Genomic DNA, 21,809 nt, shown 5'->3' on the forward strand with positions numbered 1-21,809 from the left:
TCTGGCATTATTGCAGCAGCAAGCGCATGTGTGTGTGTGTGAGCCTAATATTTGTTTTCCGCATTAGAGATCGTACATGCAACAGACACATTGCGCTGAGAAATGTACGAGCAAGAGAAACATATGACAATGTAACAATAACACGACGCAATCTTAATTGTCGCATAATTGTCGTCAATATATGAGTAGTGATGAGTGTAATTAATATCTGCATTTCGATTACTGGTTTTTATTTTGTTGTCTGTCTTTTTTGTACCCGTACCATTCTAATCAATGTGCATTTGTTACTGCCGGCTTTAAAAAAAAAGTCATGCGCTGTGATGTGCATACACTTTCGCTGGGGGTTGTCTCATTTATAACGGTAAACAAAACAAAAATCCGTTTGATTTCAAACATAAACATTTTGAATTATTGCCCAAATGGCAAATAATTTGCAAAAGAAAGCGAGATGACCAACAATAATAGTCATCTCTGTACTTTTGTTATCACCATTTATATCTCTTCATTTGAAGAACTTGCTATACCCATAATACACCAATATTACACGAAAATTTGCGTAATTTTTTCTCTATTGGAGCATATGATTTAACCAAACGTTCAACGAACTTTTACTTTTCATTTTCAATTTCAATCACATGATACCTCAAACAACAAACAGCCGACTGTCTAAATTGGTGTGTATATATGTGTGTGTGCCTCCACTTGGCATTTGTTGTGAGTGCTTTTCTATCTTTCTTTCCCGCTTGCTCTTCGTATGTATGTGTGTCTGTTTCTCTGCGCTGATGGTGATCGAGCGAGGGCGCGAGCGTGAGCGCAAATGTGTGAATATACTGTGGCAAGATTGCATTTCTGGTCGTGCAGAGTGTGTATGCACAAAATGGTTATTCCAATTCCGCATGTACTTGCCATTGAATTACAAAATGTTTGAACTATGTGGAGTTTCGTAATAGGAAAAGCACGAGCAATAAACAATGTGTTTTGGATTTTTTTTTTCTTTACACTGCAATGCCTTCACCTTCTCCCCCTCTTTTTTTCTCTTATCTTCTTCGTTTTCTTCATTGCTTTAACGTTTCATAGCTTTGCCAATTTGAAAGTGAAGACGAAGTAAAAGAAATGCATTCAATTAATAATTATTTAATTTGTTTTTAAATGTTTATTATTTTTGTAGCTGCTTCTTCTTTAATGTGCATTGTGATACCGCCACGAATAAAGTGTGCATAATGAATGAGTTTGCTGAGTGTGCTGTAATACGATTATGATCAATTGTGAGGGTGGTTTGCAATTCACCCTTTAATTTTCAAAATCTCGCATCGAATTTGTCCGAGGAATCATTGTGTGACCAATGAAAAAGAAGAATTGCATTCCATAACAGTAAAATGCACAAAATTTGTCCGAAGCTTCTTTTTTGTTTAAAAAAAACAAAAACAAAACGACTGCAGCGGCAATAGCAACAAACAACATCAAGCTGAGCACAAAAAACAACTTTCACTATAGTTGAAAATGTTCACACTAATGCACACACAAAATACAATAAATTAAATGTGTTATTTGCCGCCTATTCGAAACGAAAAAAAAAACAGCAACAACAACAGCGGCAAACTGCACCGCAATACATATAATATGTGTATATGATCTGCATCCACACGCTGGATGCACCTCTCTATAATATAAATGGTATGCATTTCCATGTTGTTTGTGTGTGCCGTGCTATAGCTGTTGTTGCTGCTGCTGTTGTCTTTTATATTTTACTGGATTGGTACAACTATATTTCGCCCGATTATGCTATTATTCATTCGTGTGGTTTTCTTCTTTGTTGTTGTTAAATGCTTAATTTGCGTTAAAAAAACCAATGTGCCAAACAAAACCCGTAAAGTTCTGGTTGAAGTGAAAGTGTTTCGATGCTGTCTTTTCTCTCTTTCTCTCACACACGCTAAGTGGATGCATGTGGATGCATTTCAGTTGCTACAGCTTTTGGCCAATTTGAATTTGTTACAATGTGATTGCCGTTGTTTTCCATCGATGATGGCTTTTATTGTTGGTTTCGCCAATGTGATAAATACAGTTTTTTTTTTCATAAAAAAAGCGACCTCAAAGTAACAGAAGAAATAGTATGTCCAACGAGATAAAAATCTAATAAATTGAACATTTATCTAAGCGACAACTGGTAAGCATAGTTACTGTATGTCGTGCACGTCCTTTCTCACAATATTAAGTGAATTTGAATGAAATGCATTCATGCAAACGCGTAAATGTTATGTATTTCTATTGCGAATCGGTGGATAACTAAAACAAATGATAAAACAGAAAGAGAATGAAAAAAAAAACGGTGCACGAAGATTGGAGACAGAGACAGCGAAAATCGATTCGAAAATGAGATTCGATAAAGAAAGACAGAAGCATTAGAGAGACGAAGACAAAAATTATGAGGAAGGAAAATGAAGAAGAAGAAGTGGAAGGAAAAACGACACAAGAGAGCAATGCAACAACAACAAAACACCGCCAAGTATATTATGCACGAACAAAATTGTAAAGAAAAAAAATACAAAATATAATAGAAAAAAAAACACGCACAGAAAACTAACGGTCATTGGCCTTCTCCCATCATCGAGTTATTAGCTTTTCCAATGCACACAATACACACACTACGTGAATCTATACACTGCGGAGCAAATGCATTTTACTTCCAATGGGTGATAGTGAGCATGGTTGCTGTTATTGCAATTTTCAGCGTCGCTGCTATTGCACCGCTTTTGTTTTATGTGCACACCGAAAAATAACAACAACACCACTCTGAACGAACAAATAAAAATAAACAAAACCACACTTTTATCTGTGCATTTTTTGTTATGTTAATTCGAAAGAAAGAAAAAAAAAATTAACAAGAACAACAATATTGCAGCCATTTGAACTATCTCATGCTTTCTCAGTGAAAATACAGCGAAATGCAGTTTTATATGCACCAAATGGATTATATTTATTTGCAAATACGCTGTGCCCAATCTGCTTTGAAAAATCTGTTGTCGCTGGTTTTGTTGTTTGCACGTTCATTTCGAACGCTGGCGAATGAACGCGCATGGACCCGGCTAAACTACTTGTTTATGAACGGTGATTTTCGATATTTATTTTCAACGTTGTCATCGTCAGCGCTTTTTTTTATTATTAGTATTGGATGACAATGGTCAAGATTCGTGTGTGCACAATGAGCATTGCTGTACTTGTTACGCAAAAAAGGACAATAAACTCTTGATACGTTACAGCAAATATAAATGAGATAAAAAAAATGATTTAACATTCAATGTTTAGTAAGGCGCAGTGCAGTGGTCGCTTCAAGGATCGCTACCTTTTCAAATTTTTCAATTTCGTGGACACACACACTAATGCACTTACTGTGGACCGTCGCCTTTTGTATACATGTGATTCATGCAAATTATGCGATGTGACCTTTGTCGAAGGTAATATTGATTTGGCGAACGGGCACATGCGGTCGTTCAATATGTCCGCGAATGTGATTTATTAAAGTACCAATCATAAGTCTCTCAAATCTCATTATGGATCTACAAGTCGAACGTTACCACCGTCTTTGAAATATGAGCGCGGTTAATCTTATGAAATAGTTTGTTTTAAATTATTTTAAATGTCATCGTCACATTTGTTGACATATAGATCGAGGAAGATTTAATTACTAACGACGATTTGACAAGAAAATCCTTTTTTTTATGTTGAAATATTTTCGATCTTAAAAACTTTTCGAAAATAATGATTAAACTAAATTATTCATTCTAAATCAAGTTGAGATACTAAAAATTGCGGCCATAAATTGAATATAAAGAAATTGGTCTCGAGACCGACGAAAAAGAAAGGGGAAAAAGATCAATTGAATATGAATACAATTAGTGATGATCTGTTAATGATGTATAATGAGGACGATTATCACATTGTATGAACATTGAACATGCAATTATATTTTCTTTGCCATATTTTTACACAGAATGCCATAAAATTTCCTGTCAGATCATTTATGCAATAATTGTATTAAGTTCGTACGTTTTGTTTGCATTCCAATCATTTCATTTGCGATCGTGTATTGATGGTTTGAAAGAAAAAAAATGAAATCGCTGAATGAATAAATCGGAAGCATTGTGTAAATTGTTTTTCCCATTTCAAAAGTGGGCTCGGTGGGAATTTCGAATATTTCACACTCTATATTAATACCGAATCCTGTGAACCAAAATATCCAACCAATCTTCTTCTTTTTTTGTTCGAACAGTGAAAGTTCCATTGTGGAATAGAGGGCCCCAATGTCGCCAAATGAAATGCAATTTTGTACGAAAAACAAATCGGTTTTGATGTTGCACATCGAAAACGAAGAGCGCTTGCGGAATCTGTGTGTGCGGAAAAAGTAGTGAGGACTGAGAAAAAGAGCCGGAAAGCAAATCATTTTCTCTCTCGTTCGTGTGTGTGTTTTTTTTTTAGTTTCGTATCGCTTGCGCGCACTTACACAAACTGTGCGAGAATGTATTTTTACTGAGAGGTGAGAGCCAATGTGAAATGTGATCGGTGCGCGACAAAGAGAAAACGAGTAAAAGACAGAGTGAGCGCTCGAGTGCTTGCTTGCTAAGAGAATATATGGTAGAGAGAAGGTTTCTCGTGTAGTCGTAAGACACTGAATACGTATAGTGAATTTTGTTTTTGTTTATTTTCAAATATGATTGAAGTTGTATGTTGCGCTAGGTCGAAAGAGGTTATTTACCTTTTCAATGTTCATATATAGATGAATATATTTGAGCACATTGTTGTTGAGTTGCATGCACATTCGTTTGCACAGGTAAATCTGATCGAGAGTCAGCGAGACAGAAAGAGAGAGAGAGAGAAAAGCAAGAGTAGGAAATTGAAAAATCAAATACAATACACACCGCGCAGTTTTTTTTCTTCTTCAAGGCACACACACACACGCAGAAAAATGAGGAATTTCATTTTCAATTTCGGTTGGAGTACGAACATGGGTGAGCGTGTATCTCTCTCTCTGTGTGTGTATATAACGGCGGTGCGAGTAAAAAATTGTTGAATAGCAAAATTGATAAGAAACAAAAATACAAAACAGCATCGACATGGCAAGCAGATTGAATAGCGCTCCGTGAGCTGTGAATTTGCGAATACATTGGTAAATCAATCTGTTTGAAATTGAAAACCAAATATTTGACTTGGAGCTCACAATACGGTTCCAGACCAATAAAAATTGCACACACTTACAATGAACTTTTGGCCGAAGCAAAATATAAATTTGAATACACGCGCGCACAAGCAATCGAGTACTTACAACCAGCCCCAAATGAGAGAGAAATGATCTTTGGTGATCACACTCTCTTTCTCTTTTTCTCGACCGTCGTTGATATCATCATCATCATCATCATCATCGTCGTCGTCGTAGTCGTTGTTGTCGGACAGCGACTGGTGATCACTCAATGCAAATGTATGCAACACACTGCACTGCACGGTTTAAACCAATCTACTTGAATACGAATTGTACGAATTTATTTCGCGTTTTTTTATTTGTATTACCACATTGCGAGAGAAAGAGCGAAAGATGTTGTATTGTTTTATGGCCACAGACATTCACTTATATGCCGCTCATACTTCATAGGTCAATGAACACATTTAGATTATGCTTTGAATATATGTATTGAACTGTTGTGTTCATTTTTTGGGTGACTGCGAGAGCGAAATAGAGATTATTTTTGTCGCATGTATGGGTTGTGAGCTATGTTTTGTTGTTGGCATTTGGGCTCGTGTGTCCAACAGAGTCAATAGTCCGAACTTTGATTTGCATTAGCTGATGATGACATATACTATACATTTTATATTTCGCTCATTAGCGCGACCAGTATCGTCATTGCTACGGTTGTGCTGTCGGCACTGCCATTCGATGTTGTGCACGATATTTTTAGCGCAAAATTCAAAAATAGCGCATATTTATGATTATAAAAAATTATGCGACACCTCACAACACAATGATCTCGGAGATTTAGAAAGAGAAAAATTGGAACAAAAAAATAAATTGTGCTCATCGCTTGGTGCTCTCACTGGCCGAAAACTAATCGGCGACAAACGAAAAATGCGCACAACATTCCAATGAATGACTTGCTTCACTATAAATATAGATTCATTTCATTTCTGTTCTAATGAAAGACGAATTGATTTGGCCTATTCGATTGTATTTTTGATAAGATAATCGATAATGTTTTGGTGATTAACCAAAACAAAATATGCTGTCAATCAATAAAATCAATCTATTTTGGTCAAATGGCTTGGTTTTTATTGAGCCATAAACCTTGAAAACTTATTTTATGTCAACGATGTAACTCTTTTATGAAAGCATTCAAGATTTTCTCAAAAGTATTACTCATCATATGAACACAAACAATCGAAAACATCGATGACGCGTACTTATTGAATATAAGTGAGTGCTTGAATAAATTTACCCGCAATTTTGTGATCACGCATAAATATGCGTACACCGTATAGTTTTCTATTACGTCGATCATTTTGACGGTCAAACCAAATCAATGACTTGTCTTGAAGCCACGGAACAAAGCAAGGACTTTTAGAAAAAATGCGTGTATTTTGATTTCTCGCTGTTTCATATACCAGTGAAACATTCATCTTCATATGTCCGGTCCGGTGTGTGATTTATGTATGTGAATAAAATGTATAATGAAAATTCGCTCACACACACACAGTTTTTAAGACAATTTATTTAAAGTGTATCATCGACATTGAACTTTTCGGTGATTTTTCCCTTTCTTCTTTTAGTGCTTTGTTATCATCATCATCGGCAGCGGTCGCCGCCGTCGCCACAACACATACATTTGTACTCGTTTTGATTTAACACTTTTTAAGTGTTAAATAATAATGAAAACAATGAATTCGTAACCGTGCGCACTTATTATGAAACGTACGTGTAATCGTTCGTGTGTGTGTTTGTGTATGCTACCAAAAAAGATCGTTTCTGGTTGTTAAAACGATATATTCTGAGAGAATATGTAAAGTTTTGTTTTTTATCTCATTAATGATCAAGGTCTGAGCGTGACGACCTTAACTTTTTCGCCAATACAAATGCACACACATACGCCATGTATGTACGCATTGATTTTTGAATGACCACATATATGGTGTTAAAAAATACGTGCACATATAGCCATCCCATTTGGCATCTGCGCTGTGAAAATTGAAACAAGATTTCTGCGTGTGTTTTTTTTTCTTCGTTTTTCGAAAAGGTTACGAATTTTACTTCCTTACGTGATCAATTTGCTTTCATCGCTGCCCAGATGTGCGTAAAATTTTGTGTGAAAAAAAGAACTTGCATTTTTACACATATTCTGTATGATTACTTGTTTTAAATTCAGGCGAGTTCATACGGTATGAGATTAAGGTGCATCAGTTTTTTGAGTTCATAACATGGCTACTGCCACCACCGCTACTACGCCCGAAGACGGTTTTGTCATTTACCCACTACATTTACCTTTTGGCCACCATACCCACACAAGGTCAAACGTTATTCATGTTTTTACCAGTTTGTTATTTTCAAGAAATTGAAGAAAAAAAAATCACTACAGCATGCCATTATCTCTCTCTATCACTTTTGCTCAAACCAACGAAAATGAAAAGAAGAAAAAAACATTGACCTTGATAGTAACATTGTTAAGTTTGGTTTTAGATTTTGGCAAACCAATTGAAACGATCAAAAAATTTGTATAAGATTTTGTGTTGCGATTATGCATTTTTTTTTTTCGGTTGACTAAGAAAAAACCTTGAATTAGATAAGTCATTTGGTTTGCAAAAATAGAAGAAACAACTTTGATTTGGTGCACACATGATCCCTCTCACTTCTTTTCTGTTTTACGTTCGTCTATGATTTGTGTGTGTGAAACGATTGAATCATGATTTCGATTGTTTATTTTGCTGTTTATCGCCGGTTTTTGACTGCAGCCACTTGTCAATGCTATAGCCTAACATTTGCTCGTGTTATTTTGCTCCAAAAATTTAAGAACCGGCGCCACAAACAAAAAAACTATACACACTAAAAATGAAACTCACGTTCCATTTGTTTTGAATATTTTTCATCTTGTTGTTGTTGTTGTATGGTCATTTCATTTGCAGCACTTGGTTTGCCCAAAATCAAAGTTGAAGTGATAACTTGTTCACTTCGAAATACTTCCGATATCGGAATTGATGATATTCTCATTTAAAAAACAAAATGTATAAGCACATTGATCAAGGTTTTTTTTAAAATTCGTGTGGTATATCGTGGTCCATGCGATATCGAACCAGAATGACCGGAATGAAAATACGTGTACGATTTTGAGGTCAAATGGTTTTTTTTTCGTTCATGGTTATATCTTCTGGTCAGTCCTTTTCTTCTTCTCTGCTCTTTGCTGTGATATGGTTTTGGAAGAAGTGAAGGTTGGATTAAATTCATAAGAATATCGCTTTTGGTCATTCGCATTGAACATTAAAATCAGAACGAAAAGATTGGCCAACGTCAAATTCAATACGAAAGAGAGAAAAATAAATGTAGAAAAGATAAGTCGGAAATGTATTTTTTTTTTCTTCGCATCATACAAGAATTCAAATCACTTTTCACGCATTTGAGGATTGGAAAAATGAAAGAAAGTTTCAATTGCATACATGTAAGCATGTTATTTGTATCATAAGTAGTTTACACCCTTAATTGCATTATTAACTACTTGTTCCGTAATGCAAGTGTATGGAAAACGATTATTGTACGGTGGCGAACCGAGCAACCGGGAAAATGGCTTGATTGAGAAAGAGTGAATGACAAAGCAAAACCTCAGTACAATCCGATGAACATGTAAAGAGAGAATAAAAGGTATACGCAACAACGGCAGCAGATAAATTAAAAGAAAAAAACAAGTTGTGACGAGTTATATCTCCGAGACACAAAGCTGTTGTGGCGTCTGCTATTTATTATCAATTATATTTATCACCAAGTTATCCATGTACTTCCCATCTCATTCGCAACAACGTATTTGCAACAAGCGTATTGCACTCTTCTTGGACACGAACATATTTGTATATTATTTTTATACCTACATATAAATACGAGTTGTAAAATGAAATGCGGAAGTGCGGAAATTAATAGATGAATTCCATAATATTGCTTTAGCCACACGCACACAACGATGAATGTACGCACGGTTGTTCGTACACATAAACATCGATGGAAATTACAATTGTCAGGGACATTGGCATTTGTATTTTATCACACAGCGCACTGTCATGACTGCTTTGCTTTGTAAACACACTCACATATATGTCTTAACTGCGCGTTACGTAAGTCATGCTATTTACAGATATAAGATAAGTATTTTTTTACAATAGTTGCTGTTTTTCAAATAAAAAACAGTTGGAAGCTAGCAACTTCCAGTCTGGAAGTACGTGGTACATTCGGATTAAAATATACTATTGTTTGATAAATGATCACGATAGTCAATTAATTCAATCATGCATGGACTTTAAACATTTGAGCCACACAACCAAAGCAACGATCATATTTCACTGGCCGAAGTTTTAATGCAATAATACAAAGTATTCGATATAAATTCAAAAACCGTCTTAATAACTCTGTTCAGTTTCATTTTTCTCTTAAACATACAATTTTATTATTTTTAGAAATTCATCGGTTTCAATTGACGTATAAACTTAGATTTGAATGATTTGCAAGAAAAAAATGTGTTTTTATTTGCAGATAACGAAGTAGCTTTTTGAAAAGTAACATTATTATTTATTAAATTTGTTGTTAAATTCGAATGAAAAAAAAAAATGATTAAAAAACATATTATAAATGCGACTAGACTTATCACACACATCCAGAGATTGAAATACACTCATTATTTAGTTAATTTGTTTTTGAATTTATGTGAATGTTCTTTTTTTATTCTATATTTTCGTTTAGAATTTTTCTCGATTTGAATTTGCCAAAGATATAGTCTGCAGTTTCTGTAACCCATTCTAAGGACTATTTCATCACATAAACTTGTATTGATATAAATCTGGGTTTTTTGTTGAATGAAAGTTTGAATATGTTGCGAAGAGATCTTTGTTGACCTTATTGGAAAATTATTTAATTTTGGGCATTTTTGACATTTTTATTTTTTTAAATCGGCGAAAATTAAAAGCTAGCAGTAACCGATAATCTCGATACAGATCACAGTCCATTTAGTCAATTTAAACCCTTCGTTACTCTGGAATAGTGTTACCACAAAACTTCAAATACATTAGAGCGATTGGAATTTTCCAGAACTTAGAAAACTCTCCAATATTGTAAATGTGAAACGAAATCAAAACCAAGCAGCAAATTCACATACCAAATCGAAGAGTAAAATTATAAATTCAAATCTATCCGAGCACATTCAGTGTCATTCAAAATAACCCTAACATATATATCGACGATTATAATGATGATGAACTGTAAGAGGTTGTTGAAAATTCAAAGCCTTGACCACGAAAATTGTTCGCTAAATATATTTTTTGTTTTACTCAATGTAATTGAAATCCAAAAAAAATATATATATATATATGAATGGTTGAAGGTGAAAATGATAAGAGCACAGTGGCATTATTTTTCGTACATATTCAATGCTCAATGTTCAAGATCGTGTAGCAGATCAACGACCAGCCTAGTTTTCCATTTACAACAGCCGCAATAAGAAACAAAAAAAAACTGAATAAATTCGTCAAGGTGCGCTTACCGACGATCACCAATACGATACCGAAAATATATTGTTCATATGGTAATGTAACAGACGTGTTGTCCAAATATTGCTTGAAGTAAAATTAGCATTCTCTCCATTTTCGCACTTCATTCACATACATATAGACACTACACAGACACTTGTTGGGTCTGAAAAGCAGCGTAACGTTTATGCAATGGAAACAAACCTTCATCAAAGTGCACATATACATGCGAACAAGTGGTACACAGTCGTCTATTGTGTGTCATGATAATATAGACAAAAAAGCAACCAAATTTGTGGTTAGTACTATTTTCTAGTTTTAAATAAGGTGAAAATCCATGGGACGAACTTTAAACTTGAAACGCAAACAACAACCACGACGACGACGACAATGACAAAAAAAAGAACAAATCATATCGTATAGACTGTGGAGTGTGGACTCTCATGCAACACACATAATCATTTCAATATTTTATCATTGAAAAAAACAGTCGCCGATTCTATAGACAGCATAAATGAGTACAAATACATGTGGCTGTGAAAATAACACTTTTTTTTTCTCTCACAATACTCATTTGCTATACATCGACTTTTGTACAACAACAACAACAAAAAAAAATGTCGAATACCCAGAACATACAGAATGCGCACGCTACACACAACAGTGCGGTATTCAACGCACCAACGTACAACTTGACATTTTTTTCGCATTTCATTTCCCTGTTATTCCAAATACAGACAGCGATTTTTTTTTCGTACGTTCGTTCGTTCGCTGTTGATGCGAGTAAATACACTGTGTATGTGTTTCAGTGCGACCTTGACACACATTCGATAAACGTCGTTGTTGTAGTTGTAAAAGCGGTAGCCGCATTTATATTTGTTGTTGCGCTCATTTGTCTGTCAGTCTCTCTCTCTCTTACTCTCTCGCTTGCTCGCTCCCTTTCGTCTTATTCTTCATTGGTTTATGGCAACAGAATGACAATTACAACAAAAAGAAGTGAGTGACAGAAGAGCAACAATGATCAACAACAAAAAAATATTATTAAAAGAATTGTGAGTAGAATAGATGCAAAGTAGATGTAAACAACAGCTCTGAAGACGATAAAAAGAGAACGCATACCACATTAAAATCCAAAGAGACGACAAAGAACAAATTTATCATCGTTTCCTATACGTGCCGTATTTTACTTCGTGTTTATCTTCTTTTTTTATCAAAACGTTACTGGCACTGAACGCACGTTGCAGACACTTTTCGTAGAAACAAAATTATTGCGACACAAAGCCGCGTGTGGTTATGAAAAAAAGTAATATAAGGGAATCATTATAATTGACGATCATGATTGTTTCTCATAGTCTATTTTCTTCTGTTTCATAGCTCCGGAATTTTACGCTCATTCTTATCAATATTGAACGATGAATTATGAAGAAGAAAAAAACGACACGGTTCATTGAAGTGTGCCGATAGACTTTTAAAAAAATGTTATGGCCTTTGGCATTGCTACCACAAACAAAATGTTTCTAATACAATAACCAGAGGAAAAAAAATTTCCTTTCAATATACTGATACAGAATGTGACCTCGCTAATTTGACTGCGGAGCGCTTTTTTTTTGGAGGTGAAATACAAAAATTAATATAATTATTTTTTTCGCTCTCCACTATTATAGACCGATAACAGTTCGCAAAGATGTGTTTGTGATTACTCCAAATGGATGCTGATTTGTAGGTCGTTTTGCGAAGAAAGGAGCGAAAATATTGAAAAACTAACGAAGAGAATCAAAACTATAGCGATAAATAAAAGAATGGAGACGATGAATCCACACCAAATCGGTCCATAATTGTACCGAACGGCGCACGATGACCCGTTCATTATCCACAAATGAAGAAAATTAACAATATGACCTTGTTCATGATTTATAAATAGGTAATACCAATTAGGTATACGACAAAACCGGTGTAAAAAAAAGAAGAGACGAACAAAAAAAAATTCAAACATATTATGAAATCGAAGACCCAATGAAAAGCTGATCGATGTCTCTATCTGGTTTATAATAATGAAAATGGTGACCTCTTCGAATTTTTTGGACGACAACTTATCATGATCGCATTATTGGCTTTCTTGCATAAGGATGAATAAATCTTGATACAAGAACACATATACATTTGGCATTGAATTAGAAACGATATGGCACTTGAATTGATCGTGACGAATAAAAACAAAACACATTTTTTTCATATTATCTCCTTTTCATACACTTTAGTACGGTGCATTCTAATGATACGCCGCGTCAGTCGTATACAATCATTCGATTTGTTTAATATATATATAATATATATATATTTATTTGCGCTTGAAACGCTTCCTTAAATTCATACATTGAACAAAACTGAACTTGAATTCTTAAAAAGCAACAGGGTACAGTTATTGTGCAGGCCGTTGCTGTTTTTTTTTCTCTCGTCTCTTGATCTGGCGTGAGTGTGTGTTCAAAAGCACAATTCAATAGAATGCATAAACGTTCGGCAAAACAAATATTTAGCGAGTAAACGAATGAACGAAAGAGAGAAGGCACGATATGCACATACGATAAGCAAGCAGCTTAGATAATATAGAAAAAAGTATACACACGTGTGTTGTATAAGCAAACACGGGCATACAGTTACAAACTAACATCAGTGTCAAATAATAGAGATCTTCAATAGCAGGCCAGGGTTACGAAAAAAATTATTACGGTCAGGTTATATTGCATGTCTATTTAGTCGACGATATTTGTTGTGTGTACATTTTTTTTTTTTGTGTTTCGGTTTTGCTGTGTATTCGATCATATCTCGTCGTTCTCTGTAGATCGGTCTCCACAAACATGCACAAATACAGAATCGCTAGTGCTTACACAACTACAACGACCAAACGTCATTGAGTACAGCTTATAAAATTTCAAGCTCATAGGCACACGTTGTGTTTTAAAGGCACGGACAATATCAACAATACACCACTCGCGATTACAGTCGAAACGTAATAGTGCAACATCTATAATATACATTTGATTCAATATGGATGGTTGTGTGCGTAAACTTCTATGAAGAGAGAAATAGAAACAGAAAATAAAAGAAAAAATCAACAACAACATGCCAATCGTGTGCGCATTTGAATAATTCTACAAACAACTAATATGATGATAGCAAGACTATACTACTAGTTGTAAGCTCTAGGTTTTGGAGTTATACATCGTTGTGCTGATAAGAACAAGATCAGGGTTAATTATAATTGTGTTCATGCCCTGTCATGATTCTTTTTTCTACTCCCTGGTTACATACAAGCATATACACATAATACGAAAAATTATGAAATTATTTTTTGCTGTTGGTGTTTTCGTTCAAGCACACACAAAAATTCTGAATGACAATGGTTTTTTTTTTCAGACAAAATAGATGGTATCCATATTTTGTGGATGTGTGATTCGGAAAATGTCAATAATTGTCAAATGCCATTCGAATCTATATTGCTGCGTATTCGATATGATTCAGAGCAATGCAACATTTACACATGCACATATGATGACACGTTATTTTATTTTTTTTGCTTCTTCAAATTATTTAAATGGCGTTCCTAATCGTACAAAAATAGAAAAACAACGACGGCGACGACAGCGGCAACGACAAAAACATTGAAACTTTATTTTGCGTCTATTTTCAATTAATGTTCACTTCCTTACTTTGTTTGCGCGTTGTGGGCAAGTGTGAATTGAATTTTAAATGTACGCATATATCCTTTGTTGACATTTATATCACAAATAAATTACACACGTATCCTTTGGGTGGTTCTTTTTTAAAACTTGAACGATAAACAAACAAAAGCGGTTGTGAAATAGCCCCCTTAAATAGCAAAAATTGTGTATTATTTACAATAAATGAAGTTTTTCGTTCAGGATTCACATGTCTAATAAATTGTATCTGCTACATGTCTATTTATACACACTCGTACATATGTTTAATGTTATTGAGTGTGAAAGAGAAAAAACTGTAGTTCTACCGTTGCGTGCATCATCATCGTCATCAGCATTGTATACTGCCCGGTCCGAAAATGAGAAAGTTAAAAATTGTGTCTCGTTTTTTGCATTGTATGTATGTGTGTATGCGCTTTAAAATACTGCAGAGGTTAATGATCGAAAGATGTTTGAATAGTTTTCTAAATATAACCGATAAAATTGGGTTACGTCCACTGTTTCTTCTAGCTGCACAAAAACAGGATAACCAAATCACTCACAATCTTTTCTAAGCGGCACCGTTAAAGTTCGCGTTACAAAATTCAGAGAACAAAAACCGCAACCGATCATACAGAAAAGAACAAAAAAAACCATCAACGAGGCATCTATTTGTCATCCGAAAATGTTGCAAAATGAAGTGTGAGCAGCACACCGAAGTGAAATTCATCATCGATTGGTTTGAAACGAAGATAAAGAGGAATCATAACTGCTGATTGCGTCCTAGTAGCAAAGATCGTGTCATATTGTGAATCCAGAAGACTTTGAACGTTACTAACAAACTAATTGGCTAGTATGCTTTGTGTGCTCTTCACACTCATTTCAACAATTTGTGCTTGTCTTAGGTCAGTGACTAAGCCCATGAATTACAATAATATGCATGCATAAAAATAAATACCTCTATTTTCTATATTACGGAAAATAAAGGGGAGAAAAGGAAGAAACATCATGCAAAAGCTTCAATTTGATTCAAAATATTAATTAATGGAAACATGCAAAGTGATGCATTTGCATTGACCGATAGTGTAACAAGTGCGAGAACACTGCGCACGTCAAACGTTATTGATTTGGGCGCATTGAATTAGGCCCATTTGTTTCAGTATTGATGCCGAGAAATGTTGAAAACAGAAAACGACCAAAAATCGATTTAAATTTGCCTATTATCCATTCCCTATCTCCATTTCTTCAATTTTCCCCGTCGTCCATTCACCTGAGTCATCATAATAAATTTCAAAATCGGAAGTTGTATTTTTCGGTGAAATGTATGCAAATATTTCGCAAAAAAACAATTTCATACACATGAAATAGCGTAGATATACACGAAGCTTTGAATAACCTTCACGATTATATTCAATATCGTTAAATGAAGCTTTTTTATTTTCAAGTACACCGTTCATTCGCATTTGCGGTGTATACGTATGTATGATGATGATGTATGATTTTGTGAAATGAGCTGCGCACAGAAATATTCAATATAATATGCAGTCGTCATTTGTCTGGTCAATTGAGCCGGTTTTCATTAAATTTTCGTTTAATTTTTGCTGATAATCGATCAAAATGTGCTAGTTTTTGTCATCAAATACATTTAAATTTAAAGATAGCCACATAATAGAAAAAAAATGTTCCCTTCTGTCTCCGATATATATATATTTTTTCGAAGATATATAGTCGTTTGTATCATACGAAGAGTGCCAATGCTGAAGAAAAACAGAAATGAGTTGGCAAGGCATTCCGAAAATGCAGTTAATGCATGCAGAGTTTGTGTGCGTGGAAAAATTTGAATTTCGTTAATAGGCGGTTTATATGTACAGTTGTATGTATGTTGTAATTAAAATCGACATTCTCGCCATTTTTTACCCGACTCATACACAACCACAAGAGAGAAACAGTGTTAGAAAATTGACTGAATAAATGATCACAATGTGTTTCACATATAGTCAGTTTCAAATTGTGTAATAAATCTCTCATCTAAAAATAATCACCCAAGTCTGGGCATAATGAATTTCGGCATACAAATTTTCTTTTTTGTATACAAATCATTTGTGTCCTCGTTTTAGTGAATGCACAAACACTTTCTTCATGAAAACTTTTCGTTTGTTAAGAAAATTTATTTAAACAAAATCAGTTCCGCGATTCATCCCCGCCCCGAAAAGTCACTCTATTAATTTTGATAATAGAGATTTGAAATGACTATTGTTGATCTGATGAACAACCGAATAAAACAATCAAAACAACAGAGAGAGAGAGAGAAAATCAAAGAAAAAAAGCAGCAACGACAAACGTCGCAAAATGAAAAGAGACAAGGGCTTGTTAATCGGATACTTCAATGTAAAATTGAAAAAATGACGAGCCAGATAACGTTCAAAAAATTAAACGACGGAATACAATGTGCAAAAAGTGTGAGAGCGAGCGAGAGAACGAGTAAATGGCATAGAGAGATAGAGAGAGCATGGTGGTATTGTTCTTATACCTCTATAATTACCTACAAATGATTTAGGAAATAAATGTAAATACTGTCCGAACGTGCGCGAATACAGAGTAGGTGAGACAGAGACGACAAGAGAGGAGAAGAAAAAAAAACTATCGTAGAAAATAAACTAAATACACAAACCGAGTGTATATAGTGTGATAGACTGCACGCCAAAGAAAATATGACCTAGAACGTAGAATTCATTATCATGCAAATTACATTGATGAAGTTTAAGTCAATAATATTTCTCTTTCTCTCTCTCTCACTCTTGTTCGCTGTTATTGCATGTTTATTACTTTATTCGATTTAGTTTCTATTCTTTTTTGCTCTCTCGCGTGTATTGCTTTTTTTTGTTCATTTTATTTATATTTTTCAAACACTTTCATGTTATTCACAGTTACTAGAGAGACACATAGAATGTGTTGCACCGATACCCACGCAATAAAATCTATAATCAAATTAACATATTGTATGCGTTTGTTGTGACTCTTTTTTTGTGTGCTTGTTCTTTCTCTCTCACTCTCTCACATTGTTGATGCATTCAAAGTGCTCGAGGCTTTTATTCGTTCGTGTATATGAGCGCCGAGTGCAGTTTAAGCATGTGGAGCCAAAGGAACAATGCATTTTAGAAAAGATAACTGTAAACATCTTCCATGGACAAGATTTGTGCATTGCACATATACGCATACACATATAGACTAGAAATGCGCTGAAATTGATATAGATTAAATAGCTAACATCATTTTTCGAATCGAACGAATAGAAAGAAGAAGAAAACAACAAGCAATTTGGAAAAACCTTTCGGAATTTATATATATTCCGTGTCGCTTACATAAATTCACGTGTTTCTCATTCACTTGTACCGGATTCCATGGGACAACAAATTTTCGGCTTTTGTTGGATCAAATATAGCACCTTCGACATTTTTTTTTGTTTCTCTCTCTCTCTCTCTCTCCTTTTTTTGCATTTTATTTCGAGAACTTGATTATGTTTCGTTCAAGTTCAAAAGTTTTCATACGTACATATCGATTTGTTGTTCTGATGCAGTTTACAACGAATTCAAGAAAACAACAACAACACCTATAGCAGCACTTAACTAGTTAAAAGAGTCTTATCATGTTCATTTCTATACTAAGCACATATTTATATGTATAAATAATATTTGCCTGAGTATTTGCGGTTATTATTGAAATAAAATGAAAAGAAGCGAAAAAAAAAACGGCAATGTGATTCACGGCTCGTTCGATCGCCCATGTGTTTGTGCGTATTTATTCGCTCTCTATGCAAGTGTTGTGTGTATTGCACGTAAAGTGATTCAATACACAGCTGACGTGTGCAATTGCGGAAATATTATATCAGAATTGTGTAAGGTCATTATCAATCTACGTAGTTTTTTATTTACTTTTATTTTTGTATTGCACTTGGAGCTATATTAGTCTCATAGTGGCCATTTAATTGAGGCGCGAGCGCATTCTCTCACTCCATTGGGGAAATATGAAGCGCGAGAAATATCCGAATCAGTTTTATTCTCGCTCACTGGCTTCCTCTCTCTCGCTCTCACTATCTCTATCTTTCTCTTTCTCGATTCGAATCAATTCGATTGCAATGTAAATATGGCGAAGGTTTTCTTTTCATTTTTTGATTATTTGCTGTAGTTATTAGTTTCTATTTATTTTTCATCAAATTTTATGTGTACATTGCACATTGCAGTTCGCATATTCGTGTCTCTTTCTTTCAGTTCGTGTGCGCTTACTTTCACATTGGCATGAATTCATTTACACAAAAATAATTTGTCGATAAAAACATAAAGTGTCACCATTTATTTTCATTTGAATTTATTTTATTTCATTCTCGTTTTTTTTGGCGATTTAATTAGATTTCGGTCATTCGAACGAGTAAACATACGCCCAAAAAATAGTGAATAGTTTATTTTTCTTAAATAAAAATATGAAACACATTAAAATGAAGCAATGACGAAATTGCATACGATAAATGTAGAAGAGATGGTTGAAATACGCCGAAATCGTGTACAAAGATTTTTTTTTGAAATGCATTCATTCATTTCAGGAAGTTTTGCGAATTGTGTTTTTGCATAACTGACCCCATATTATGGACGGCATTTGTACCGATTTTTTCCGATTTGTGTTTTATTTGTTTTGGTGAGGTTTTGATTTTGTTTTCAATAACATTCTTTTGATGTTTGTGTTATTGATTCGAATTGGAGAGACCTATTTTTATGAAATGGACAAAAACAAAACACCAAAGTGATGATTAATTTTTTTTTCGTCCGAAAAAACCGAATTTTATGAAATTTTTCGGTGAAATAGTGTGATGTTTTTTTTTGTTTAGTTTGGATTAGACTTAAATGTCCAAATTAGATTATTAACTGATATAATTTGAATATGAATAAATAACAGATAATAATATTGAGAAATAAAAAAAAACATGTAATGAGTCTAAATACAATTGCCTTGCCGCTTGAATTTAAGCTAAGCGCAAGGATACGCGCCGACCTTTTTTTGCTCTTATACACACACATACAGCGACTGCCCATTTCTCGTAAGTGTCTCTCGTTCGGTTTGTGTGCTAATGCATCCAACACATACAAATTATACAGTTTGTATTATATAGTATTTGATTGTTGTTGTCCGTTTCAACGCATGCTATGAATGATCAGGATCCCTGATGAATGAATGTACGAACGAACGAGTTGAATATGTATGGGTCCGGAATTGAAACAAACAATTTCGTAAACATTGGCATTGATGCTTTCTTTTGATCCGATTGAATCTAAATTCATATCATTTTTTTCCTTTTTTCGTATTATTTTCAAATATTTTTGCACACATTTATTAAGACGCATTTCTCTACAAATTCTTTGTCTTTTTTTCTCTTTCTCTCTTTTGAATGACTCTCATTGATTCAGCACACATTTTGAAGGACTTTAGAAGTAATTTAAAATTTAAAAAAAGCAAATGATGAAAAAAATCCAAAATAAAGTGCCCAAAATTGATCGTTCATTGATCAGTGATCTTTCAGTCATTCGCACAAAATTGAATCAAATGTCGGGAAAATTATTTTCTTAGTCAAGTGCCTTTCAATCGCATTTATATGATAATATGTTCGCTTACCATTTTAGAGTGTGATGCATAAAAAATCGCGTATCCATTAAAAATCAATTTTTAGTTGAGAACAATTACAAAAATATAATCCACAGTATTGCTTGTTGTTCAGACTGTTAAAATGTTTGTCAATTACACAAAAAAATGAAACACAGATATTAATAATCACTGTAATATCATTTCATATATCATTCAATTCATTGTTTAATCTTTTTTTTCTTTTCGTGTCATATCTGTCACTCCACAGACCGATCGTGGCATTTGTCAATATCAAACTATGCACAAATCTTTCGTCTTTTGTTCATTGTCAAATTCGAACACTGTTTACTTTTTTTTCTTTGAAAAAAAAAATTATATATATATTCTCAAATGCCTCGGTCAATCAAATCCATCAAAATATCCATGCGTAAATTGGTAACAACATATTTCACATATTATTTGAATTTCGATTTTTCATTCGCATAAACTTAAACACTGTAAAACTTTGTTTTTTTTTTTGGTTTTCCGTTAGAGAGATTTTTCCGATTGAAAAACCTCAAAAATCACGAATTTTTTTTTCACGTAACGACGTCTTTTTTTAATCGTCGATTATTTTTCTATCTACGATTCAAACAAAACCAATCAAAACAGTTTGCTTCTGGTGTTTAACAACACTGTCGCCGAAAATGAAAAATACTTCAATTGATTCGCAATAATTTTAGTTTTTTTTTTTTTTTAATTTTACAAATTGAGATGAATGAAAAGCAATAGGATAATGTTGACGAAATTAAAAATAGAAGAATTCGAAACGAACAGAAAAAAAATCGTTTTTTTTTCAAATTATAAACTGAAATGAACGAAACCGAAAAGCGAAAGAAAAAAAACTACCGCTTGTTTTGTCACATGTAAAAATATAAGCGTGCGCGCGCAAACCGTTCGTAATACGTTTTAATGTATCAGATGTCAGTGACTGACTGATATATTTGAGTTGTGTTTTTCGCAAATTTCACACAAAAACATATAAGCAAATTATCGAACATCGCCGCCGAACAGTGATGACGACTACGGCAACAACAACAGCAGCGACGTGAACAGCGGCGGCGGTGGCGGCGGCTGTAGCGTTTCGATTCACATACAATATCAACTCAGGCAATCAAAACGTGTGTGCCTGTGTGGCGGTGTCGGTGTAAATACGAACTTCACCAAAGTATAAATCAAAACAATGTTAAGGAGAGAAATGAACATACAGACGAGAGAAGAGAAAAAAAACACACCGCAACAACACGGGCAAAAGCAACAAGAAAAAGCTCGGTAGTGGAAACCAATACACGGTATATTTTATGATCTCTCTCTCTCTCGTTCCGTCATTCTTTATCTGTATGTTATACATTGCATACGATTCATGTGTGCTTGCGACTTAGATATTGCGTACGTCATGGATGTACAATTGTATGTGCACTGTTAGTGCATATATCGTCAAGCGCTCTCAGCGTAAGTGTGACAGTGTGCATTCACTGCTCTTGCCATTGTTATTTGAATGTTTATTTAACTCCCTCTCTTCTCGTTTCTTTCTTTTTTTATTATGTATTTTTCATTTTTCTTCTCGTGTTAAATTCATTTGAAGCTGTTTCCATGCATGGTATTGTTTTTGTTTTCATTTTTCGGTTATTATCTGCAATTCTGCACCTATGCGCTAGTATGCATTGAGGCGTTTAGCATTGAAATGGA

At 34.2% G+C, this 21,809-nt stretch overlaps 1 protein-coding gene across 1 annotated transcript in view; it reads right to left on the reverse strand.

Moving 5' to 3' along the window:
- LOC116352026 (ecdysone-induced protein 74EF) overlaps nucleotides 1-20,985 on the reverse strand; it is an 86,861-nt gene extending 65,876 nt beyond the window's left edge. The window contains exons 1-2 of the mRNA XM_031784219.1: nucleotides 20,970-20,985; nucleotides 20,112-20,215 (exon numbers count right to left, since the gene is read on the reverse strand). The gene's annotated coding sequence lies outside the window, so the exon portion shown is untranslated. The remainder of the gene's footprint in view (nucleotides 1-20,111; nucleotides 20,216-20,969) is intronic.
- Nucleotides 20,986-21,809: the final 824 nt, after the last annotated feature.

This window comes from Contarinia nasturtii, unplaced genomic scaffold (assembly GCF_009176525.2).
Source record: "Contarinia nasturtii isolate CC-2019 unplaced genomic scaffold, AAFC_CNas_1.1 Cnas_scaffold_187, whole genome shotgun sequence".
NCBI lineage: Eukaryota > Metazoa > Arthropoda > Insecta > Diptera > Cecidomyiidae > Contarinia > Contarinia nasturtii.